Here is a 27,342-nt window from a genome sequence, read left to right on the forward strand (position 1 = left end):
CCGCCTCAATAACCCTATAATAAATAGTATTAACCCCTAATCTGCCCACCCTAACATCGCTGACACCTAACTTCAAGTATTAACCCCTAATCTACCTACCGGAGCTCACCGCTACTCTACTAATTTTTTTAACCCCTAAAGCTAAGTCTAACTCTAACCCTAACAACCCCCTAACTTAAATATAATTTAAATCTAACGAAATAAATTAACTCTTATTAAATAAATTATTCCTATTTAAATCTAAATACTTACCTGTAAAATAAACCCTAATATAGCTACAATATAAATAATAATTATATTGTAGCTATTTTAGGATTAATATTTATTTTACAGGCAACTTTGTAATTATTTTAACCAGGTACAATAGCTATTAAATAGTTAATAACTATTTAATAGTTACCTAGTTAAAATAATTACAAAATTACCTGTAAAATAAATCCTAACCTAAGTTACAATTAAGCCGCTTGATAGAAGACTTCATCCCGATGATGGACTTCCGACTTCAGCCCGATGATGGAGTTCTTCAGCCGCTGCTTGGATCAAGACTTCGGACCCTCTTCTGGACCGATCGCTGAACCCGGTGAGGTGAAGGTAGGGAGATCTTCAGGGGCTTAGTGTTAGGTTTATTTAAGGGGGGTTTGGGTTAGATTAGGGGTATGTGGGTGGTGGGTTGTAATGTTGGGGGGGTATTGTATGGGTTTTTTTTACAGGCAAAAGAGCTGAATTATTTGGGGCATGCCCCGCAAAGGGCCCTTTTCAGGGCTGGTAAGGTAAAAGAGCTTTTCTATTTTAATTTTAGAATAGGGTAGGGCATTTTTTTATTTTGGGGGGCTTTGTTATTTTATTTGGGGGCTTAGAGTAGGTGTAATTAGTTTAAAATTGTTGTAATATTTTTCTAATGTTTGTAAATATTTTTTTATTTTTTGTAACTTAGTTCTTTTTTATTTTTTGTACTTTAGTTAGTTTATTTAATTGTATTTATTTGTAGGTATTGTATTTAATTAATTTATTGATAGTGTAGTGTTAGGTTTAATTGTAGATAATTGTAGGTATTTTATTTAATTTATTTATTGATAGTGTAGTGTTAGGTTTAATTGTAACTTAGGTTAGGATTCATTTTACAGGTAATTTTGTAATTATTTTAACTAGGTAACTATTAAATAGTTATTAACTGTTAAATTAATTACAAAGTTGCCTGTAAAATAAATATTAATCCTAAAATAGCTACAATATAATTATAATTTATATTGTAGCTATATTAGGGTTTATTTTACAAGTAAGTATTTAGATTTAAATAGGAATAATTTATTTAATAAGAGTTAATTTATTTCGTTAGATAAAAATTATATTTAATTTAGGGGGGTGTTAGTGTTAGGGTTAGACTTAGCTTTAGGGGTTCAAAAATTTAGTAGAGTAGCGGTGAGCTCCGGTCGGCAGATTAGGGGTTAATACTTGAAGTTAGGTGTCGGCGATGTTAGGGAGAGCAGATTAGGGGTTAATACTATTTATTATAGGGTTATTGAGGCGGGAGTGAGGCGGATTAGGGGTTAATACATTTATTATAGTAGCGATGAGCTCCGGTCAGCAGATTAGGGGTTAATTATTGTAGGTAGGTGGAGGCGACGTTGGGGGTGGCATATTAGGGGTTAATAAATATAATATAGGGGTCGGCGGTGTTAGGGGCAGCAGATTAGGGGTACATAGGGATAACGTAGGTGGCCGCGGTGTACGGAGCGGCAGATTACGGGTTAATAATAATATGCAGGGGTGAGCGATAGCGGGGGTGGCAGATTAGGGGTTAATAAGTGTAAGGTTAGGGGTGTTTAGACTCGGGGTACATGTTAGGGTGTTAGGTGCAGACGTAGGAAGTGTTTCCCCACAGAAAACAATGGGGCTGCGTTAAGAGCTGAACGCTGCTTTTTTGCAGGTGTTAGGTTTTTTTTCAGCTCAAACGGCCCCATTGTTTTCTATGGGGGAATCGTGCACGAGCCGCGTCCGTAAGCACCGCTGGTATTTAGAGTTGCAGTGGTGGTAAATATGCTATACGCTCCCTTTTTGGAGCCTAACGCAGCCATTCTGTGAACTCTAAATACCAGCGGTATTTAAAAGGTGCGGGAGAAAAAAAGCACGCATAGCTAACGCACCCCTTTGGCCGCCAAACTCTAAATCTAGCCGAAAGTTAGGTCCCCCACTCCAATGTCCAAAATCTACCAATATTAAGTTGCAACTATGAATAAAGAGGATACAAAGATAAGAAAAGCAGTATTGCACAGTATGTTAAAGTTCTCCTGTCAAGGGAGCTGCTGTGAACCGTATCTTATTTCCAGGAACACAGAACAGATGAAATAGCAGTTCCTAGGCTTTCCGGTTTGTGAAAATACCTTTCATTGATACAGTCCATATAAGACAGAATGAATTGCTTCTAACAAATAAACCATATAATTACGTGTGCAGAGGGGTAAAGGTATTCCATCCCTCCGTTCCAGTAGCACACGGCATGAGTTAGCACAAAACTCCAGGCTTCCGAAAGGTAGAACTGGTGTATCTTAATTGAAACCGCCAACTTTTGTTTCCTTCAGGTGCAACAAAGTATCAAACTTGTTTGTCTCAAGGCCGAGCCATCCGCTCCATGTACGTCACTTGACTAGGAACTGCTATTTCATCTGTTCTGTGTTCCTGGAAATAAGATACGGTTCACAGCAGCTCCCTTGACAGGAGAACTTTAACATACTGTGCAATACTGCTTGTCTTATCTTTGTATCCTCTTTATTCATAGTTGCAACTTAATATTGGTACATTTTGGACCTTGGAGTAGGGGACCTAACATAGATCCCAATTATTATTTTTCATGACACCAGATACTATGATTAATAGTGGTGCCCTCTGAAATGGTGTTGTTAGGTACCTTCCGGTCCAAACCTACCTCTTAGAGCATGCTCTATTTATGTATTTATTTTGTTACGACCTATATGCAATTTTTGTTGAATTATCTGAATTTGCAAATTCTATGACATTTACTGTGTTCTATTCACTCAATATAGAGGTGTGTCACACAAACATAGATCCTCATGGTATACTAAGTTGGCTGATTTGTGCAATTCATTGCATGCCAACCTCTGGTGGAGGTGTTGTTTGCGGTATAGGTTATTTTGTACATAAATAGGCAAAGGTTTCAGACTTCAGTTTCAAGATACCAAGCATATGCATCCTATGTACTATTTTGATACAGCTCCTGTGCATAGCTATAGGCTATTTATTTATTTATTTGGTTGCTAACCTGTCACATGTTTGTAGGAACAATACTGCACTGTTGAATTTTTCTAGACATTTATGTTTAGTTGGGCATTATGACCCAAAAATAAAAATTGGATGCTGAAATCCCTGTCTTTCGTGTAGTTATTTATTTTGACACTACACATTTCTCTCTTTGATTAAGAGTGTTATTGCCCAAAAGTAATCAGCTCTTTCATCTGTAAAAAAAAATACAATGCCCCCCCCAACATTAAAACACACCACCCACACACCCAACCCTACTCTAAAACCCACCCCATCCCCCCTTAAAAAAAACTAACACTACCCCCTTGAAGATCACCGTACCTTGGGCCATCTTCACCCAGCCGGGCACAAGTGGTCCTCCAGAGGGTCCGAAGTCTTCATCCTATCCGGCCAGAAGAGGGCATAAAGACCAGCAGAAGGCTTCATCCAGGCAGCATCTTCTATATTCATCCTTCCGGAGCGGAGCGGGTCCATCTTCAAGCCATCCGACGCGGAGCATCCTCTTCATCCGACGACTGAATGACTGTTCCTTTAAATGACGTCATCCAAGATGGCGTCCCTTGAATTCCGATTGGCTGATAGAATCCTATCAGCCAATCGGAATTAAGGTAGGAAAAATCCTATTGGCTGATGCAATCAGCCAATAAGATTAACCTCGCATTCTATTGGCTGATTGGAAGAGCCAATAGAATGCGAGCTCAATCCTATTGGCTTATTGGATCATCCAAGATGGCGTCCCTTGAATTCCGATTGGCTGATAGAATCCTATCAGCTAATCAGAATTAAGGTAGGAAAAATCCTATTGGCTGATGCAATCAGCCAATGAGATTGACCTTGCATTCTATTGGCTGATTGGAAAAGCCAATAGAATGCAAGCTCAATCCTATTGGCTGATTGCATCAACCAATAGGATTTTTCCTACCTTAATTCCGATTGGCTGATAGGATTCTAATGACGCCATCTTGGATGAGATCATTTAAAGGATCAGTCATTCAGTCGTCGGCCGTCGGATGAAGAGGATGCTCCGCGTCGGATGGCTTGAAGATGGACCCGCTCCGCTCAGGAAGGATGAAGATAGAAGATGCCTCCTGGATGAAGCCTTCTGCCGGTCTGGATGTCCTCTTCTGGCTGGATAGGATGAAGACTTCAGACCCTCTGGAGGACCACTTGTGCCCGGCTGGGTGAAGAAGGCTCATGATCTTCAAGGGTGTAGTATTAGGTTTTTTTAAGGGGGGATTGGGTGGGTTTTAGAGTAGGGTTGGGTGTGTAGGTGGTGGGTTTTAATGTTGGGGGGAATATTGTATTTGTTTTTTTACAGGTGAAAGAACTGATTACTTTGGGGCAATGCCCCACAAAAGGCCCTTTTAAGGGCTATTTGTAATTTAGTATAGGGTAGGGAATTTTATTATTTTGGGGGGCTTTTTTATTTTATTAGGGGGATTAGATTAGGTGTAATTAGTTTCAAATTCTTGTAATTATTGTTTTTTTCTGTAATTTAGTGTTTGGTTATTTTCGTAATTTAGTTTATTTAATTTAATTGTAATTAGTTGTAGGTAGTTTAGGTAATTATTTTAATGATAGTGTAGTGTTAGGTGTAATTGTAACTTAGGTTAGGGTTTATTATACAGGTAATTTTGTACTTATTTTAGCTAGGTAGTTATTAAATAGTTAATAACTATTTAATAACTATTGTACCTAGTTAAAATAAATACAAAGTTGCCTGTAACATAAATATAAATCCTAAGCTAGCTACAATGTAACTATTAGTTATATTGTAGCTAGCTTAAGTTTTTTTTATTGGTAAGTATTTAGTTTTAATAAGATTAATTTATTTAATTATGTTAAATTTATTTCGTTATATTTAAATGATATTTAAGTTAGGGGGGGTTAGATTTAGGGTTAGACTTAGGTTTAGGGGTTAATACATTTAATATAGTAGCGGCGACGTTGGGGTCGGAAGATTAGGGGTTAATAAATTTAATATAGTTGCGGCAACGTTGGGGGGGGCAGATTAGGGGTTAATAAATATAATGTAGGGTTCAGCGATGTTGGGGGCAGTAGATTAGGGGTTCATAAGTATAATGTAGGTGGCGGGGGTGTCCGGAGAGGCAGATTAAGGGTTAATAATATAATGTAGGTGTCAGTGATAGCGGGGGCGGAAGTTTAGGGGTTAATAAGTGTAAGATTAGGGGTGTTTAGACTCGGGGGTTCATGTTAGGGTGTTAGGTGAAGACATAACATTTATTTCCTCATATCTCATCTTAAATGTCCTCTCACTACCTCAAGCAAAATCTCTCCAAAACAGAGCTTCTTATTTTCCCCCCTTCTTCCAAAATCTCCACCCCCTATGTCTCTATGACTGTCGACAACTCCATCATTACCCCAACTTCACATGCCTGATATCTTGGGGTCACTCTTGACTCAGATCTTTCTTTCACTCCTCACATTCAGTCCTTGGCTAAAACCTGCTGCTTCCACCTTAAAAACATAGCTAAAATTAGACATTTCCTTACACAAGACACAACAAAGATGTTAATCCACTCTCTCATCCTTTCCTGCATCGACTACAGCAACTCTATCCTCTCTGGTCTCTCTAGCTGCCATCTTGCTCCTTTACAATCCATAATGAATGCCCCTGCCAGGCTCATCTTCCTTGCACGTTGCTCTTCTTCTGCCACACCTCTCTGTCAATCTCTTCACTGGCTTCCTCTTAACTCCAGGATTAAACACAAAATTCTCACTCTGACACAAAAAGGGTGTTAGGTTTTTTCATTTTTTTTTTCTCTGTTGACTTCTATAGGGGTATAAGTTATCACGTGCGCGATATTCTAACCAGCTTTTTACGCAAGTGATAACTTTTTACTTTAAACTTGTAATATGAGTGCTACCTGACGAGCGCAACATTTTTACTTCTAGCTCAGTAAGCGAGTGAGCGAAAGCGCTAAATAGCTCTCCATTTGTAATCTGGCCCTAAATACATTTTATAAGCATTGTATTGATTTTATACCCTGGGTCCCACTAACCATACATTCTGCTCTGTCTTTCACTACATTCTAGTGCTGACCTGTTTGCACGTGTGCAGCAACTCTCCTTCAGATTCCTGCAGTGTAAACTATGTTCCAATATGGTGGTATCCATGATTAGAAGGAGGTGCATGACATTTTTGTTAGTGTTAAAGGGACAGTCTACACCAGAATTGTTATTGTTTTAAAAGATAGATAATCCCTTTATTACCCATTTCCCAGTTTTGCATAACCAACACAGTTATATTAATGTACTTTTTACCTCTGTGATTAATTATCTTGTATCTAAGCCTCTGAAACTGCCCCTTATTTCAGTTCTTTTGACAGACTTGCAGTTTAGCCAATCAGTGCCTGCTCACGATCACAGTGTTATCTATATGAAACACATGAACTAACACCCTCTAGTGGTGAAAAACTGATAAAATGCATTCTGAAAAGAGGTGGCCTTCAAGGTCTAAGAAATTAGCATATGAACCTCCTAGGTTAAGATTTCAACTAAGAATACCAAAACAACAAAGCAAAATTGGTGATAAAAGTAAATTGGAAAATTGTTTAAAATTACATGCCCTATCTGAATTATGAAAGTTTATTTTGGCCTATACTGTCCCTTTAAGTGTCTCTTTAAGGAAAATTCAGGACCCAATACTATAATTTGGACATATATTATATTATTAAAAACTATGATTAATGTATCTTGCCTATGTTGCTTTTATGAGTATATTATTGTATTTGCATTTAATGTGAGATTACTTATATAATTGGTAAGGTTCATCATTGCCACATTAAGTAAGAAAAGCCATGCCAATAAGTTTAAAAGGATTTGTGGCCACGTCTGATTTATTAATGAATTCCACCCTATGCAACATGTTTAAATGTACCATAGGGAATTTATTTTGTCATAACATGTAATGTAATCAAACTGCAAGCATACGTTATGTTTACGTCAAGACCTGATGGTACTACGAAGGTATATCATGGGGAAAACAGAAAACATAACATGTTAACTAGCATCCACAGGAAACTGCCATTTTAGTATAAAAAAAATAAATAAAAAAAAAGACAAAATGTGCCAACTGTGTTATGTCACTTTAATAAAATAAACTATCAACTATTTGTTGGCATAAAAGCTCTTGGTAAAATATGCAATATTGACAAAAAAAAACTTTAAAGTTATGAAATATGTTTACAAACTAAGGGTCAAATTACAAGTGGAGGGCTAATTAACGTTCCCGCTCGAGCATTAACTGCGCTGGAAGAAAGCTTTGAATTAAAAGTTAACTTCTTTCACTCACACGCTAACCCGACAAGTGCAAAAAGTATAACGTAGAACATCGTGTGCGCATTCACGTATTCCACTATAGACGTCAATGGCGCAAAAAAAGTGGGGGAAAAACCTAACACCCTACTTGCGTGCAAACCTGATCGCATATTCTCATGTGCACTAACTCAACATGAAAATATGAATATTTTACATTCCAATTTTCTTTACATAGCAGAATATTTTCGATTTATTTATAAATACATATTTTATATATATAATTTTATATATATATATATTAATTATATATATATATATATATATATATATATATATATATATATATATATATTCGGCCAGATTAAGAGTTTTGCGTTATGAGCGGCTCGGTAATAACTTGCAAGTTATTTCCATCGCTCACCTTTAATAGCGCTGCTATTACAGGTTTGCAAAAACCCGGCGTTAATGGCCAATATGGTAGCATTGAACTCCATACCACACACAAATACCAGCGCTGCTTTGAGCTGGTTTTACGTGCTTGTGCACGATTTCCCCATAGACATTAATGGGGAGAGCTGGCTAAAAACAAAACCTAACACCTGCAATAACGGAGCATAAAGCTCCATTGATTCCTATGGAGAAAAAAAAATTATGTTAAACACCTAACACCCTAACATAAACCCCGAGTCTAAACACCCCTAATCTGCTGCCCCCGATATCGCCACCACCTACATTGCAATTATTAACCCCTTATCTGCCACCCCCAAAATCGCCCACCCCGACATGTTCCAATCAGCCAATAGAATGGGAGCTCAATCCTATTGGCTGATTGCATCAGCCAATAGGATTTTTTACCCTTTAATTCCGATTGGCTGATAGAATTCTATCAGCCAATTGGAATTCAAGGGACGCCATCTTGGATGACGTAATTTAAAGGAAACTTAAAGGGACAGTCAAGTCCAAAAAAAACTTTCATTTTTCAAATAGGGCATGTAATTTTAAACAACTTTCCAATTTACTTTTATTAACAATTTTGCTTTGTTGTCTTGGTATTCTAGTTGAAAGCAAACCTAGGAAGGCTTATATGATAATTTCTAAGCCCTTGAAGGCCGCCTCTATTTTATTTACTTTTCACAGCAGGGGAGAGCAAGCTCATGTAGGCCATATAGATAGCATTGTGATCGTGGTTAGTGGCAGACACTGCACTAATTGGCTAAAATGCAAGTCAATAGATAATAACTAAAAGTCATGCGATTAGGGGTGGTCAGAAGATGCTTAGATACAAGTTAGTCACAGAAGTAAAAAGTGTATTATTATAACAGAGTTGGTTTTGCAAAACTGGGGAATGGGTAATAAAGGGATTATCTATCTTTTTAAACAACAAAAATTCTGGTGTACTGTTGACTATCCCTTTAATTCTTCAAGAGGAGTCAAAAGAAGAGGATGCTCTGCGCCTGATGTCTTAGAGATGGAGCCGCTCCGCGTCGGAAGGATGAAGATAGAAGATGCCGTCTGGATGAAGACTTCTGCCCGCCTGGAGGATGACTTCTTGCCACTTGGATGAAGACTTCTTCCGGCTTCATTGAGGACTCCTGCCCGCTTGGATGAAGACTTCTCCCGGCTTGATGAGGATGGATGTCCTGTCTTCAAAAACTGTGAGTGGATCTTCGGGGGTTAGTGTTAGTTTTTTTTAAGGGTTTATTGGTGGGTTTTATTTTTAGCTTAGGGTTTGGGCAAAGAAAAAGAGCTAAATGCCCTTTTAAGGGCAATGCCCATCCAAATGCCCTTTTCAGGGCAATGGGGAGCTTAGGTTTATTTAGATAGGATTTTATTTGGGGGGTTTGGTTGTGTGGGTGGTGGGTTTTACTGTTGGGGGGTTGTTTGTATTTTTTTTTTTACAGGTAAAAAAGCTGATTTCTTTGGGGCAATGTCTCACAAAAGGCCCTTTTAAGGGCTATTGGCAGTTTAGTTTAGCTTAGGGTTTTTTTATTTTGGGGGGATTTTTTATTTTGATAGGGCTATTAGTTTAGGTGTAATTAGTTTAAATATTTGATAATTTCTTTTATATTTTTTGTAATTTAGTGGGTTTTTTTTTATTTAGTTAATTGTATTTAATTAATGTAATTTATTTAATTGTAGTGTAATGTTAGGTGTTAGTGTAAGACAGGTTAGGGTTTTTTTTACATGTAAATTTGTATTTATTTTTACTAGGTAGTTAGTAAATAATTAATAACTATTTACTAACTAATCTACCTAGTTAAAATAACTACAAACTTAGCTGTGAAATAAAAATAAGACCTAAGATAGCTACAATGTAACTATTAGTTATATTGTAGCTAGCTTAGGGTTTATTTTACAGGTAAGTATTTAGTTTTAAATAGGAATTATTTAGTTAATGATAGTAATTTTTATTTAGATTTATTTTAATTATATTAAAATTAGTGGTGTTAGGGTTAGACTTAGGGTTAGGTTTAGGGGTTAATAACTTTAGTATAGCGGTGTCGGTGGCATTGGGGATGGCAGATTAGGGGTTAATAATATTTAACTAGTGTTTACGATGCGGGAGTGTGGCAGTATTGGGGTTTATAAATTTATTATTGTAGCAGTGATGTCCGGACTCCGGAGAGACAGATTAAGGGTTAATATTTTAATTATAGTGTTTGCGATGCGGGAGGGCCTCGGTTTAGGGGTTAATAGGTAGTTTATTGGTGCAAGTGTACTTTGTAACACTTTAGTTATGAGTTTTATGCTTCAGCTTTGTAGCGCAAAACTCATAACTACTGACTTTAGAAGGCGGTACAAATCTTGTCGGTATAGGCTGTACCGCTCACTTTTTGGCATTCCAGGCAAAACTCGTAATACCAACGCTATGGAAGTCCCATTGAAAAATGACTTTTTGAAAGGTGCGGTAGTTACGTTGCGTTACGGCCAAAAAAATGTGCGGTACAGCTATACCTACAAGCAGCGTTATGAGGCTTTTTCACTCATAACGCAAAACTCGTAATCTAGCCGAATGTTTTTTGGTATAATATATATTTATACATATAAACATATATGAAATAAAGTAAAGAACTTCCAGCAGTCAACCATAAGTGTATCAAAAAACGTAGTGCTTTATTCCAGGATAAAACAACAGGACAAGCAGTAAAATTTCAGAACGTAGTCTGACCGGTTTCGGTCTCTCTGACCGTAATCATAGACTAATGCATAACATGTGTAACATACATTTAAATAGCATACATCTTATCCTGATTGGCTAAAAACAAACAGACAGAAATTTTAACTCCATATGCACTGACACCAATGAATCTCACTTATTAAATGGATATACATATAAAATTTGTTAAACCATTTAAACGTAAAGTGGTGAAAAGGACAAAGATAGACCCTTTAAGCAAATATCATGTCATTACATATAAAATGTACAAAAATATAGAGATGTTATGTACAAAAAATATATTCACCTGGAATACAGAAACATACAGTATAAGAAAATATTTAAGCATATACATATCTTAATGCTTATACTAGTGAATTTTTGGAACAAGGATATATAGTGAAACTTTGGCTGAACGATGTACTAATTTGTAACTCATCTCATAGTATGATAATAAATCATATGAGAAATAAATATAGTCAAACATTAATAACAATCATGAAAAATTAAATCATAATGTTGGTAATACCTTAGTATTCATTGGACACATTCATAGTTATACATATTGCTCTCGAAACATACATTAAGATAAAGCAATGATAATAAATGTTTATACATCTCCAATTGAACTAGGTAATAGAACACCCTAAGATAATGCTTGATCATCTTTGCCAAAAGTTAATGATGTCGAACTCAGAATTAAAACCTAGAGGTAACAAGCTTTTCATTTTACATATCCAATAAGTTTCCTGTTTGCACAAAATTGGAAATTTATCTCCACCTCTAGGTGGTTTCCTAATTTGTTCAATAGCTTGCCATCTCAGTGATTTAGTATTTTGATCATGCTTTTCAATGAAATGCTTAGATAGCGCTGAGCAAGTGACTTTGTTAGATATATAAGACAAATGCTCTTTTATACGTTTGCCAACTTCCCTTGTTCTTCCTAGGTACTGTTTCTAGCAAAGACTGCATTCCACCAAATAGATGATGTATGTGCTCCTACAATTTATACATCCTTTAGTAGGAAATATTTGTCCAGTAACAATAGATTGGAATGTTTCACTGCTGCGAATGTGGTCACAAGAACCACAATTCTTTCTGCCGCGTTTGAATGTCCCATTATGATGTAACCAGGAACTGGTCACTTTTTTGTCACTTCTCAGCATACTTGGTGCTAATATGTTCCCCAAGGTGACATTTCTTCGGGGGACAAACATGCAACCCTTTTCTACAGTGTGTCTGAGAGACTTGTCTCCCATTAAGATAGGAAGATTTTTCTTAACAATGTTACAGACCGCATCATATTGATTGGAAAAAGACGTGATTAATTTGGGTTTACAATCATCTGTCTGGTTTACTTTTTTATCCTGAACCCCTTTTGTTTTAAGTAAAGCATCACATTTTAATCCTTTAGTCTCAAAAAATGCCTTGTTAATGGTTTGTTTGGGATATCCCCTAACGATCATTCTATCTCTGAGTTGTTTACTTTCAGACAGAAAATCACTTTCAAGGGAACAATTTCGCTTAGCTCGTAGGAACTGGCTCTTAGCAATACCTTTAAAAACATGTTGGGGGTGACTAGAATGAGCGTGTAGAAGACTATTGCCTGCTTTCTATAGAGAGTGGAAATAATTTTTCCACTCCCCACGTCCCCAATCAAGGTAACATCTAAGAAATTGACCCTGTCCCTATTCCATTCAGAGGTGAATGTTAGACCAACATTGTTGATATTAATGTTTGCAACGAAGTTTCCTGCTTCTGACTCATCCGATGACCAGATGATAAGCAGGTCATCAATGAATCGCTGGTATAGAACAATGTGATCAATATTACCTCCATAGACGTGGGACCGCTCCCACCAACCCATGAATAGGTTGGCGTAAGAGGGAGCAAACTTTGCCCCCATGGCGGTCCCACGTCTCTGGAGGTAATATGTGTCTTGAAACACAAGAAATTGTGTTCCAATAAGAATCTGACTACTTTGATGAACAATGCTTGTTTATCATCAGTAAGGTTTGAATATAACCTTAAATAATAGTCAATTGCAGTGAGTCCATGATGGTGAGGAATTGAGGAGTACAAGGAGGTGACGTCTATAGTCAACCAACTGAATCCTCTTTGCCATGTAACATTATCCAATAGTTGCAGGACATGGGTAGTATCTCTCACATAGCTAGGCATTAGTTTAACTATGGGCTGTAAAAATTGATCGACCCATTTTGATAACGGTTCCAATAAGGACCCAATACCTGCAACTATTGGTCTCCTCTTTACGCTCTCAACACTCTTGTGGACTTTCGGGAGGTGATGGAAAATTGGGGTTACAGGTTGATCAACCAAAAGATGATCCGCTGTAACCCCATCCATCAAACCCTCTTCTACAATTTCATCAAGCAAATGTGATAACTCCTTTTTGAATCTGGCAGGATCCCCTGACAGAACAAGGTAGGTGTCGCTGTCATTCAGCTGTCTGGTGGCTTCAGCAAGGTAATCTACCCTGTCCAGAACCACCACACTACCCCCTTGTCTGATTGCCTGACTACTATTCCTCTGTTCTTTTGTAAATTGACGCTAGATTGCATCTATGCTCATCTGTTTGCTCAGCCAATGTTGAAAGATCCTCTAAAACTCTCTGATGGAATGTTTCTAGGAGTTTACCCCTAGCATGTATGGGGTAAAAATCTGATTTGTTTTTGGGTTTAGATCTAGTCAATGTATAGCTAGTCTCAGGGTCAACAGAGCTTTCATGATTAAGATCCTCAAGTGTAATGATGGTACATGCATCACCAAAATTTAGGCTTGTCCCTCTTATTTCAGGGTCTTTGTTGGTAATATTGCCATCATGTTGTTGATAATCACAATCATGAAAAAATCTTTTTAGAGTTAGATCCCTAACCAATTTATTAACGTCCAAAATTGTTTCAAAGAGGTTAAACTTCCTGGAAGGAACAAAGCCTAACCCATAGTTAAGAAGTTTAATCTCAAGATCAGATAATGAATATGATGATAAATTTATCACCATATTTACTGATATTTTGTCGTATCTCTGATTGTCCACATCCTGTGTGTTGTCTGCTACTATTTTGCCTCCTCCCTGGAATTGTTTTGTGGCCCCTTAAAAAACCTGTCCCTCAATAGTAGGTTTGTTCTGTTGTTTGTTGGTTTTGTTCTTATTACCATTTTCCACTGTATTTACATTAGTGCTGGTTGTCTTGGGTCTTACACCTAAAGGTGTAGTGTTTTTTAATATGCCCTTATTAATATTGGTGGTTGGTAATATACATTGATCATCACCCTCAGAGCCTCCCTCCTCTCCTGATGTGCCCTCAAAGCTAGAAGCAAACCTTTCCTCATCAGTGTTGTCACTTTCTGATGTGGAAAATGTAACCTTTTTATTAGACTCAGTAGAGTTTGTTTTGGCTTTCTTATACCTCCTATTGAAAAACCTCCTTCTTTTATTTTTCTTATTAGTTTGTGGTTCTTCTAATTCATCTTTGTCGTACCAAGACTTATTTCTCTGGCGATGTCGCCAGATATATACTGAACCTTGTGTGTAGTCTTTCTGGTCACGCAGAAATTTACTGTGTTTCACCTGAATGACTAATTTTTTGGACTCATCCATAGTTTGTTTAAAGGTTTTATCAAATTTGAAAAATATTTCACACTGGTTAAATTTGTTCATATCAATTTCTAATAATGCAATCTTGCTCTTAATGTCATTTAAAATATAGTCTTTGTACTCAATAAGTAGGGTTATGAGTGTGAGGGAACAATCAGTTAGTGCTTTGTTCCATCTTTCAACAAAGGATAGATCTTTAATATCATATGTGGGGAACTTGTTAATTCTGAGGCCTCTAGGGATCATTTTTAGAGACAAATACTTAGATAATATCCATTTGTCCCATTTACGTTTCTGATCCTTTAATTTTAAGTGTTCATAATCTTGAAATAAATCACCCAATTTTGTTTTTGGTGAATCACAATTGAAAACATCTTCTAATTCTAAAAGGTCTAAATTGTCCTCATCAATATCATTAAAAGAATACATAGTTTCTAAATCCTGAGTATTATCCATATTATATGTTTAAATAGTATATCCACCAACTATTGGAAAATATCTTAAACAAATGTTGATGTAGTAAATCCGGTACTATTTTATATATAATTGGATAGAGCAAAACTGTGCAATTAATGCAACCAAATATATACAATATGTTATCACCCCTATTAAGGAGAAAAAAGAGTCAAACGGTATGACTAAACTGAATAATAATGGCTCATATGAACATTCCTAAAAATATATCTCTATAGGGTAAAGTAATGAAAAAAATATATTGAACAGAGATATATGTTAAATATCTAAGACAATTGTGTTAAACAATAACAGCCACATAGGTCACATGTAATCAAAGGACACAAATATGCAGGCTTAAGCCTAAAAGCACAAGTCCCATCGTACTTAAATGGTCAGTCCCATGAGCATACGTAGAAAAATGACCTAAGTCTTTATTGGGTGTAATTGATAAAGGAGGCTTGTAATGTCCCAATTAAGCAAAGGGACCCAGCGTAGTCAGCAAAGTTCAGTGGATATGTGCAGGAAAAAAACGGAACAGTTCCTCTCTAGGCCCTTAGACACAGCGTGAGGACTGACACCGGTACACTCACCCAGAAGCGACAACCAACCGTGGAGAAAATAGAGACTCCTATCTCTGCAGGACAATGCCGTCTCAGCGTTCACAGCTGAAAGTCAATCACTTCCGGTATCATGTGACTGCTCGTGTCGCACGTCAAGTGGTCTCCCCCAGCCAATCAGAAACCTTGTAAAGCTGTAGCTAAGCCCTTGATGCAGCCAGGGATTCCAATGTCACAGCACGATACTTCCAGCTATAGGCATCTCCTTACTTAGACAACGGCAATGGTGGTGGCAAATATAGGTGAATCCTGAACAGCACAACTGTGTATAAGTTGGCAAGAAAATGCTTCTTAGATATCCCAATAGGTATAATGTAAATTGAGCCTGGGATGATGTCAAAGGCACAAACTGCTGATGAATGGTAGACACCCCACAGTCCACCGGGTATAAATGAAATAAAGTACTGTATATATATATATATATATATATATATATATATATATTTATATATATTTTTATATATATATATATATATATATATATATATATATATATATATATAGTATATATATATATATACATGATTATATATACTGTAGGTATAGATATATACAGATATACTGTATATAAGAATATATAAGAATATAAATATATATATATATATATATATATATATATATATATATACATCTTTAGACATGCATATGTATATATCTCAACATTAAAACCCTTTTTTATTTTTTATTTGTTTTGTTTTTTTGCAACTTTTTGTTTCGTGAAACAGTTAACCAGAGCTCTGAGGACACGGTAATCATTCTAGTGTCAATTGCAATTGCGCTCAAGTTATCACGTTTTCTTTCATATCATAATACCAACAGTAAGCCCAATGAGCGCAAACACCAATGATAAACCCCTTATTGTTACCTTGAAGCAATTCAAATTGCTAAGGTCTTCTCAAACCCAGGATAAGAATACTGTCTAGATATGTAAATATTCTTTATCTGAAAAACATAAGAAACTTCAATTCAAACTAAAGCTCCACAATGTCTGTCTCAAAAAGTGCAAGAATCCTTAGGGACAGTGTTATCATGATAGAATGCAGTTAAAATTCCATATTTTGAGGAATTCTGAGTGCTTTGTGACTAATGCCCTTTTTCTGCAATTAGCTCCCCTTATTCATAGCTATAATATATCTAGTCAGCTACTATATTTTAAATTTATTTGGGGAGTAAAACAAATCTCTTTAGAGTCCCATCATTTTCAAATGATGAATTTTAAATATATAATATCATATTAACAGTATTATTATATTAAACCATATATTTAAGTATTCGCTTAGTTTCAAACACATATTTTATACTCTTATGTTCAATAATTTTATCACTGGTAATATACTCAGGTGAACCACATGCCTTTGGCCAATTTCCTTGAGGTGTTCAGAGAACTTGAATATATAAACAAGGTGACATATGCTGCCCTCTGAACAGAGTATCTATGTTTTTTGAGAAAAATATTCACCTAAGCTACATTTATATGCAACTGAACTTGTGAAGTGATAACTAGAATGCTCAACAGAAATTATTCAGGAACGCTTAGTTACTTTACAAAACCTATACAGAAAAACATTATAATCTACCTATTTATCTATCCATCTGTCATGATACACTCATGAGTAGTTGTTGATACCTGGATTAGCTACCCAGCAGAAGTGGTAGTGTGGTCTCAGCATTGCCAGGTTAATCTGAACTGCTCTTTCTTTGTGTAACATCTGTGCTCAGGAAGGTTGTGGTCTCAAAACTCCCCTCCTCCCCCCTCCTCTTGGTGGATGGTACTTCTTGATACTGGGAGTTAAAGGGACATTAAACCCACATTTTCTCTTTCATGATTCAGATAGAGAATACCATTTTAAACAACTTTTTAATTTACTTCTGTTATCTAATTTGCTTCATTCTCTTGATATTCCTTCCTGAAAAGCATATCTAGATAGGCTCAGTAGCTTCTGATTGGTGGCTGCACATATTTGCCTCATGTGATTGGCTCACCCATGTGCATTGCTATTTATTTAACAAAGGATATCTAAATAATGAAGCACATTAGATAATAGAAGTAAATTGGAATTTTGTTTAAAATTGTGTTCTCTGTCTGAATCATGAAAGAAACTTTTGGGTTTAATGTCCCTTTAAGGACTGGTATGTAGATGTCGTGAATTAAAACAAGGGTGGTGTTCTTGACAAGACAAACAAAATCTGAGTTTTAGTTGCATGTAACAGAAATTTTAGTCAAAACCAGCCTGGGACACAAGCAGCTAACACCTAAAGGAGTTCTCCACATATCTCAAGAAACTTGGTAATAAGCTAGGGCGCTATATAAATAAATGATAATAATAATAAGCTTAGATAGTGTATTATTTTTATGTCCGATTTTATTTTAAAGAATTGTAACTTTGCATATATGTTATTTTGAATGTTTTTATAATTTGGCACTGTGTAACCTGTATTGGTATTTTTTTTATTAAACATATACACCTAGATTACGAGTTTTGCATTAGCCTTAAAAAGAAGCGTTAAGAGGTTCCAACGCTGCTTTTTAACGCCCGCTGGTATTACGAGTCTTACAGGTACAGGTGTACCGCTCACTTTTTTGACGCGACTCGAACATACCGCAAATCCATTTACGTCAATTGCGTATCCTATATTTTCAATGGGATTTTCCTAATGCCAGTATTACGAGTCTTCCTAAAAGTGAGCGGTACAGCCTCTCCTGTCAAGCCTGGTACCGCATTTAAAAGTCAGTAGTTAAGAGTTTTATGGGCTAACACCGTAACATAAAACTCTTAACTAAAATGCTAAAAAGTACACTAACACCCATAAACTACCTATTAACCCCTAAACCGAGGACCCCCCAAATCGCAAACACTATAATAATTTTTTCAACCCCTAATCTGCCGAACCGGAGATCGCCGCCACTATATTAAATATATTAGCTCCTAAACCGCCATACTCCCGCATCGCAAACACTAGTTAAATTTTATTAACCCCTAATCTGCCATCCCTAACATCGCCATCATCTACCTACATTTATTAAGCCCTAATCTGCTGCCCCCAAGGTCTCCGCAACAATATTAAATGTATTAACCCCTAAATCTAACTCTAACCCCCCTAACTGAAATATAATTTTAATAAATCTAAATAAAATCACTATCATTAGCTAAATTAATCCTATTTAAAACTAAATACTTACCTATAAAATAAACCCTAAGATAGCTACAATATAACTAATAGTTAGTTGTAGCTAGTTTAGAGTTTATTTTTATTTTACAGGCAAGTTTCTATTTATTTTAACTAAGTAAAATAGTTATTAAATAGTTATGATGAATTTAATAGCTACCTAGCTAAAATAAATACAAAAGTACCTGTAAAATAAAACTTAACCTAAGTTAAAATTACACCTAACACTACACTACAATTAAATTAATTCCCTACATTAACTACAATTAAATGCAATTCAATAAAATAAACTAAAGTACAAAAAAACACCACTAAATTACAGAAAATAATAAAATAATTACAAGTTTTTTTAAACTAATTACACCTAATCTAATCCCCCTAGTAAAATAAAAAAGCTCCCCCAAAATAATAAAAAGCCCTACCCTATACTAAATAACAAAAGCCCTTAAAAGGGCCTTTTGCGGAGCATTGCCCCAAAGTAATCAGCTCTTTTACCTGTAAATACAATACCCCCCCAACATTAAAACCCACCACCCACACACCCAACCCTACTCTAAAACCCACTCAATCCCCCCTTAATAAAACCTAACACTAACCCCTTGAAGATCACCCTACCTTGAGAAGTCTTCACCCAACCGGGCCGAAGTCCTCAATGAAGCCGGGTGAAGTGGTCCTCAAGACGAGCAGAAGTCTTCATCCAGGTGGCATCTTCATCCATCCGGCGTGGAGTTGCTCCATCTTCAAGACATCCAACGCGCAGCATCCTCTTCAAACGAAGTCCAACTGAAGAATGAAGGTTCTTTTAAATGATGTCATCCAAGATGGCGTCCCTTGAATTCCGATTGGCTGATAGAATTCTATCAGCCAATCAGAATTAATGTAGAAAAAATCCTATTGGCTGATCCAATCAGCCAATAGGATTGAGCTTGCATTCTATTGACTGATTGGAACAGCCAATAGAATGCCAGCTGCAATCAGCCAATAGGATTTTTTCTACCTTAATTCCAATTGGCTGATAGAATTCTATCAGCCAATCAGAATTCAAGGGACGCCATCTTGGATGACGTCATTTAAAGGAACCTTCATTTTTCAGTTGGACTTCGATATCTTGAAGATGGAGCCGCTCCGCACTGGATGGGTGAAGATAGAAGATGCCGCCTGGATGAAGACTTCTGCCCATCTGGAGGACCTCTTCTGGCTGGCTTGGATGAAGACTTCTGCCCGTCTGGAGGACCACTTCGCCCGGCTTCGTTGAGGACTTCGGCCTGGTTGGGTGAAGACTTCTCAAGGTAGGGTGATCTTCAAGGGGTTAGTGTTAGGTTTTATTAAGGGGGGATTGGGTGGGTTTTAGAGTAGGGTTGAGTGTGTGGGTGGTGGGTTTTAATGTTGGGGGGTATTGTATTTTTTTTTTACAGGTAAAAGAGCTGATTACTTTGGGGCAATGCCCCGCAAAAGGCACTTTTAAGGGCTATTTGTAATTTAGTATAGGGTAGAGCTTTTTATTATTTTGGGGGGCTTTTTTATTTTATTAGAGGGATTAGATTAGGTGTAATTAGTTTTAAAAAATTGTAATTATTTTATTATTTTCTGTAATTTAGTATTTTGTTTTTTTTGTACTTTAGTTTATTTTATTTTATTTAATTGTAGTTAATGTAGGGAATTAATTTAATTATAGTGTAGTGTTAGGTGTTAGAGTAACTTGGGTTAGGTTTTATTTAACAGGTATATTTGTATGTATTTTAGCTAGGTAGCTATTAAATAGTTAATAACTATTTAATAACTATTGTACCTAGTTAAAATAAATACAAAGTTGCCTGTAAAATAAATCCTAAGCTAGCTACAATGTAACTATTAGTTTTAAATAGGAATAATTTAGTTAATTATAGTAATTTTATTTAGACTTATTTAAATTATATTTAAGTTAGGGGGTGTTAGGGTTATCGTTAGACTTAGGTTTAGGGGTTAAAAACATTATTATAGTGGCAGCGACGTTGGGGGGCAGCAGATTAGGGTTTAATAAGTGTAGTTAGGTTGCAGCGACATTGGGGGCAGAAGATTAGGGTTTAATAAATATAATGTAGGTTGCGGCGATGTTGGGGGCAGCAGATTAGGGGTTTATACAGTGGGGAAAAAAAGTATTTAGTCAGCCACCAATTGTGCAAGTTCTCCCACTTAAGAAGATGAGAGAGGCCTATAATTTTCATCATAGGTATGCCTCAACTATGAGAGACAAAATGTGGAAACAAATCCAGACAATCACATTGTCTGATTTGGAAATAATTTATTTGCAAATTATGGTGGAAAATAAGTATTTGGTCAATATCAAAGTTCATCTCAATACTTTGTTATATATCCTTTGTTGGCAATGACAGAGAGGTCAAACTTTTTCTGTAAGTCTTCGCAAGGTTGTCACGCACTGTTACTGGTATGTTGGCCCATTCCTGCATGCAGATCATGGCCCCATTCATTCTTTCATGTACACGGATCAGTTGTCCTGTTCCCTTTGCAGAGAAAAAGCCCCAAAGCATGTTGTTGCCACCCCCATGCTTCACAGTAGGTATGGTGTTCTTTGGTTGCAACTCAGCATTCTCTCTCCTCCAAACACGACGAGTTGTGTTTCTACCAAACCGCTCTACTTTGGTTTCATCTGACCATATGACATTCTCCCAATCCGCTTCTGGATCATCCAAATGCTCTCTAGCATACTTCAGACGGGCCCGGACATGTACTGGCTTAAGCAGGGGGACACGTCTGGCACTGCGGGATCTGAGTCCCTGGCGGCGTAGTGTGTTACTGATGGTAACCTTTGTTAGGTTGGTCCCAGCTCTCTGCAGGTCATTCACTAGGTCCCCCCGTGTGGTTCTGGGATGTTTGCTCACAGTTCTTTTGATCATTTTGACCCCACGGGGTGATATCTTGCGTGGAGCCCCAGATCGAAGGAGATTATCAGTGGTCTTGTATGGCTTCCATTTTCTAATTATTGCTTCCACAGTTGATTTCTTCACACCAAGCTGCTTGTCTATTGCAGATTCAGTCTTCCCAGCCTGGTGCAGGTCTACAATTTTGTTTCTGGTGTCCTTCGACAGCTCTTTGGTCTTCACCATAATGGAGTTTGGAGTGTGACTGTTTGAGGTTGTGGACATGTGTCTTTTATGCTGATAACAAGTTCAAACAGGTGCCATTAATACAGGTAATGAGTGGAGGACAGAGGAGCCTCTTAAAGAAGAATATACAGGTCTGTGAGAGCCAGAAATCTTGCTTGTTTGTAGGTGACCAAATACTTATTTTCCACCATAATATGCAAATAAATTCTTTCCGAATCAGACAATGTGATTGTCTGGATTTGTTTCCACATTTTGTCTAACATAGTTGAGGTATACCTATGATAAAAATTACAGGCCTCTCTCATCTTCTTTAGTGGGAGAACTTGCACAATTGGGGGCTGACTAAATAATTTTTTGCCCCACTGTAAGTATAATGTAGGTGGCAGCGGTGTCCGGAGCGGCAGATTAGGGGTTAATAATATAATGTAGGTGTCATCGATAGCGGGGCGGCAGATTAGGGGTTAATAAGTGTAAGATTAGGGGTGTTTAGACTCGGGGTTCATGTTATGGTGTTAGGTGTAAACGGAAATTTTCTTTCCCCATAGGAATCAATGGGGCTGCGTTAGGAGCTGAACGCTGCTTTATTGCAGGTGTTAGATTTTTTTTTCAGTCGGCTCTCCCCCATTGATTCCTATGGGGAAATCGTGCACGAGCACGTTTTACCAGCTCACCACCGCTACCGTAAGCAGTGCTGGTATTACAGTGAGATGTGGAGCTAAATTTTGTTCTCCGCTCACTTTTCTGCGGCTAACGCCGGGTTTGTAAAAACCCGTAATACCAGCGTTGTCTGTAGGTGAGCGGTTAGCATAAACTGCTCGTTAGCCCCGCACACCATTACCGACAAAAACTCGTAATTTAGCCGATAGAAAATCTAATTCTGTCTTTGGGCTCTAATATATGAATTCACACTCTGAAGAGACAAGGTTAAAGGCACATTACCTAATTGTTAATTTGTGTGAGTTATTGGGGTTTCCAAGACACCCCTTGGTGGCGGCAGCAAATATTAAACTTGGCAGGATTTGAGGGTTAATTTGGTGTCCCTTTAGGTCCTTTGTAGAGTTAAAGTTAGGGAACCAGGAGCTGCGTGCTATTAACCCCTTCATGACCACACCCTCCCCATTTGCGACGGTTGTGTGGAAAGGCTTAATCAATAAAGAGTCTGTGCCAATTCATGAGTTAAGCAAAGAAATACAGTTTAATAATGAACTGTATTCACAACTTCATTAAATGTAGGACAGCATCAAAAGGCTATATAGCTAAAAACACAACTAACACATTTTGGCTAACATGGCCATAATCACAAATCATATGCACTCCTATCCAGGGGATGTTTTTAAAAAGTGCCAAAAAAGTTTACTATTGGTCAATCAATAACAATAAACTATCACTTAACTCTTAAAACTCAATCCAACTTTGATCTCTGTTTCATTGTTTGTCAGTTTATCTATGTAATGTATATAACAGAAACCACATTATATTAATGTGTTAAAATACAATATTACAAAGTATATAAATGTTGACATTGAATGTTGACAACACTAATGTTAGCATTTCTGTACTTATTGGTATTATTCCCAGTAATTTATAATATTGTATTCTGAATTAAAACCCTGATGAATTAGGTTCTTTAAGTTGTAAATCTATTATATTTCTTGTCTCTTTAAGATTCATGTGTTAGTCCATAAAATGTCTAGACAGGGCTGAACATGGAATTTAATTTTTAATGTAACCTAAATGTTCACATATTCTTGTTTGTATGTCCCTAGTGGTCGTACCAACATAGTGCTAGATTGCAAGTGAAGCATGTAAATTTCACTAGACAGAGGCTTTTGCATGCATCGGGTAGAGTGCGTATTATGATTTGAAAGTAAAAAGTTTGCGAGCGAGTGAAACCTGACGTGGGCTAACCAAATATAGAAGTCAATGGAGAGCTTAAATTGAAAAAAAAAACTAACACATATTCCAATGCACATACAGTATATATGTATATGAAAAATTGTCTTTATTATTTAACCTTTTGATCTTTTCTTAAAAAAAAATATACACAAAAATACTCTGCTCTCATGGAAATTAAACAATTGCAAACACAACACAGGTTTTTAAAAAATATAAAAAAAATATGTGTGTAACAATTATTGGCACCCTTTTAGTCAATACTTTATGCTACCTCCCTTTGCCAAGATAACAGCTCTGAGTCTTCTCCTATAATGCCTGATGAGGTTAGAGAATACATGGCAAGGCATCTGAGACCATTCCTCCACACAGAATCTCTCAAGAACCCTCAAATTTCGAGGTTGATGCAGGTGGACTCTCCCCTTCAGTTCCCCACAGGTTTTCTATGGGGTTCAAGTCAGAGGACTAGGATGGCAATTGCCGGATTTTGATTTTGTGGTCAGTAAGCATTTTTATGTTGATTTTGATGTATGTTTTGGATAATTGACCTGCTGGAAGATCAAACCATGTCCCATTTCTGGCAGTAGCAGTCAGGTGTTCATTAAATATCTGTTGATATTTGATAGAGTGCATGATGCCATGTATCCTAACAAAACAGAAAAACAGCCCCAAAACATTAAAGAGTCACCATCATATTTAAACGTGGGCATGAGTTAATTTTCCACATGGCTACCTCTCTGTGTGCACCAAATTCACCTCTGGTGTTTTTTGCTAAAAAGCTCTATTTTGGTTTCATCTTACCATTGAACCCGATCCCATTTGAAGTTCCAGTAGTGTCTGGCAAACTGAAGACGCTTGAGTTTGTTTTTGGATAAGAGTAGAGGCTTTTTTCTTTAAACCCTTCCAAACAACTTGTGGTGATGAAGGGGATGTCGGACTGTAGTTTTGGAGACTTTCTGGACCCAAGACGCAACTAACTTCTGGAATTCTCCAGCTGTGACCATTGAACTTGATCCCATTTTAAGTTCCAGCAGTGTCTGACAAACTCAAGACGCTTGAGTTTGTTATTGAAGGAGAGTAGATGCTTTTTTCTTTAAACCTATCCAAAAAACTTGTCGTGATGTTGGTGACGTCAGATTGTAGTTTTGGAGACTTTTTGACACCAAGACGCAACTAACCTGCAATTCTCCAGGACTGATCCTTAGAGATATTTTGGCCACTCAAACCATCCTCTTCACAGTAAGTTGATACAATATATACACACATACTCTTCCAGGTTGGTTCATAACATTTCCATTTGACTAGAACTTCTTAAGTATTGCCCTGATGGTTGAAATGGGCATTTTCAATGCCTTCGCTATTTCCTTATAGCCACTTCCAATTTTGTGATGCTCAACCACCTTTTGCTGCACATCACAGCTATATTCCTTGGTCTTACCCATTGTGATGAATGACTAAGGGAATTTGTCCTTTGTGTTACCTCATATTTATACCCAATGTGAAACAGGAATTCATGGTTGAACAATTTCCTGTTTTTAGTCACCCAGGTATACCAAATAAAATGTAAAATATCAATGGGAATATACTTCAAATACATTTTTCCAATATGAATTCATAGGGGTGCCAATAACAAATATTTAACAATTTTTTTTTTTTTTTTTTTGGCTATTGTTGATATCCATAAGAGTAGAGTATGTTTGCGTATTTTTTTAACAAAAGATCAAAAGTTTAAGCAATAAAGACAAAAAAATTTCAGCCTTCTTTGCTCATATTTACCAATGGTGCCAATATTAGTGGAGGGCACTGAATATGTCTGTAAACACAAACACACACACACACACACACACACACACATATATAAATATAGAGATGTACACATATTTAGACATATATCATATATCAATGTTAAAGCCCTTTGTTCTGTAATGTTTCCCTAGCATGTTACGTTTTCCTACCTACGGTAACGCCTACAATAAACTTGCAAATACCCTTTGCATGCATGCACTCATTGCTGCAGTCGGCAAACATTATAGAACACCGTCCACAATTTTGGCACTAGCTGGGGACATCAGGCTTCCTACAACTATGTTATTTTATTCTGTATATTCAATATAATTATACTGATTTCTTTGATTAAAGGAGTGAATGTATTTGAATAAAGCAGTCATAATATAAATAGTTACAAAATGGGCATGTATTAGCGTTTTATTATGAAAGGGAATGTTTGTAACCAATTATATTATGTCTGCTTTATTCAAATATGTTCACTCCTTTAATCAAATAAATCAGTATAATAATATTGAGTATACAGAATAAAATAACATAGTTGTAGGAAGCCTTTTTTTGGCAATGATATTTTGATGTCCCCAGCTAGTGTTCAAATGCTCCTGCTCTGGGAGCGAGCTACATTGAGTGTAATGGCACGATCGGGCTGGGCTGTGACTAGACAGCTGCCCAGATGCCAAATTGCACAACATATCCCACTTTAGGCAGCCTCAAACGCCAATTCACTGTGAGCATAGGGATAAACAGCTGACTTACCATAGACTACCTTCGTGTTGGGTAGAAGATTGCGTGAATTATGCTGAAACGGATCGTTCACCGGAGCAACCTAATGGGTTACCTCACATAGGTCCATGTCCCCATATGGCTGCAAAAGTCCAAATCTCTCCTCAAAGTCGGTAATCTTAACTTGTGGTGAGCACAGCTCCTGCCGTAATTTGCAGATACGGGCTAACTGGCCTAACTCCGTGTACTGTTTACTGCTCTCGGTACCACGCTGAGTTCCAACCTCTGTCAGCACTTACAGGTATGCGTCACAGTAATGCAGACAAATCGTAATCTCTTTGGTCCGTACACACCAAGAGTCAGGCAGGAAAGTTTGAGTAACTATAAGCAAGAATGATCCAGCTACTCTCAAGGTGTGAAATTAAAGATGATTTATTTGGAGAAAAAATAAAAAACACACAGTGTGAAGAACTCACAAATGAAATTTCACAGCACCCAGCATAGAAACAGTCCTACGCGTTTAGCCAGGATTCTGCCATAGTCATGGACATAGGACATACTGAATGTGTCAAACAATCAAACTTAAATACACCTGTGTCCCAGGTGTAATTGAACAATGCTGTGGCCTTAAAGGGATACTGCAAGATGCGCTTAGACCAAAAGCCAGACCCACTCAGTAGAGCACTGAGCAGCGGTCTGAAATTTTTTTTTTTTAATAAAATATGCCTGCAATACTTTAAAGTATAAGGTTAGCGCTAAGATAATGTAATATAATTCTGGGCAGAATATATATTATATTATTTTTTAGGTTTACTACCCCTTTAATGTAAAAACAACATTTATGTTTACCTGATAAATTTCTTTCTCTTGAGGTGTATCCAGTCCATAGGTTCATCCATTACTTGAGCTGTCTATATAGCTCCTCCTTTAACCCCCACCTCCAGTCATTCGACCGAAGACAAGTAAGAAAAAGGAGAAACTATAGGGTGCAGTGGTGACTGTAGTTTAAAAAATAAAAACACCTGCCTTAAAGTGACAGGGCAGGCCGTGGACTGGATACACCACAAGAGAAAGAAATTTATCAGGTAAGCATAAATTTTGTTTTCTCTTGTAAGGTGTATCCAGTCCACGTGTTCTTCCATTACTTGTGGGATACCAATACCAAAGCTTTAGGACACGGATGAAGGGAGGGACAAGGCAGGCACTTAAACAGAAGGCACCACTGCCTGTAAGACCTTTCTCCCAAAAATAGCCTCCGAGGAA

Source organism: Bombina bombina, chromosome 3 (genome assembly GCF_027579735.1).
Source record: "Bombina bombina isolate aBomBom1 chromosome 3, aBomBom1.pri, whole genome shotgun sequence".
Lineage (NCBI taxonomy): Eukaryota > Metazoa > Chordata > Amphibia > Anura > Bombinatoridae > Bombina > Bombina bombina.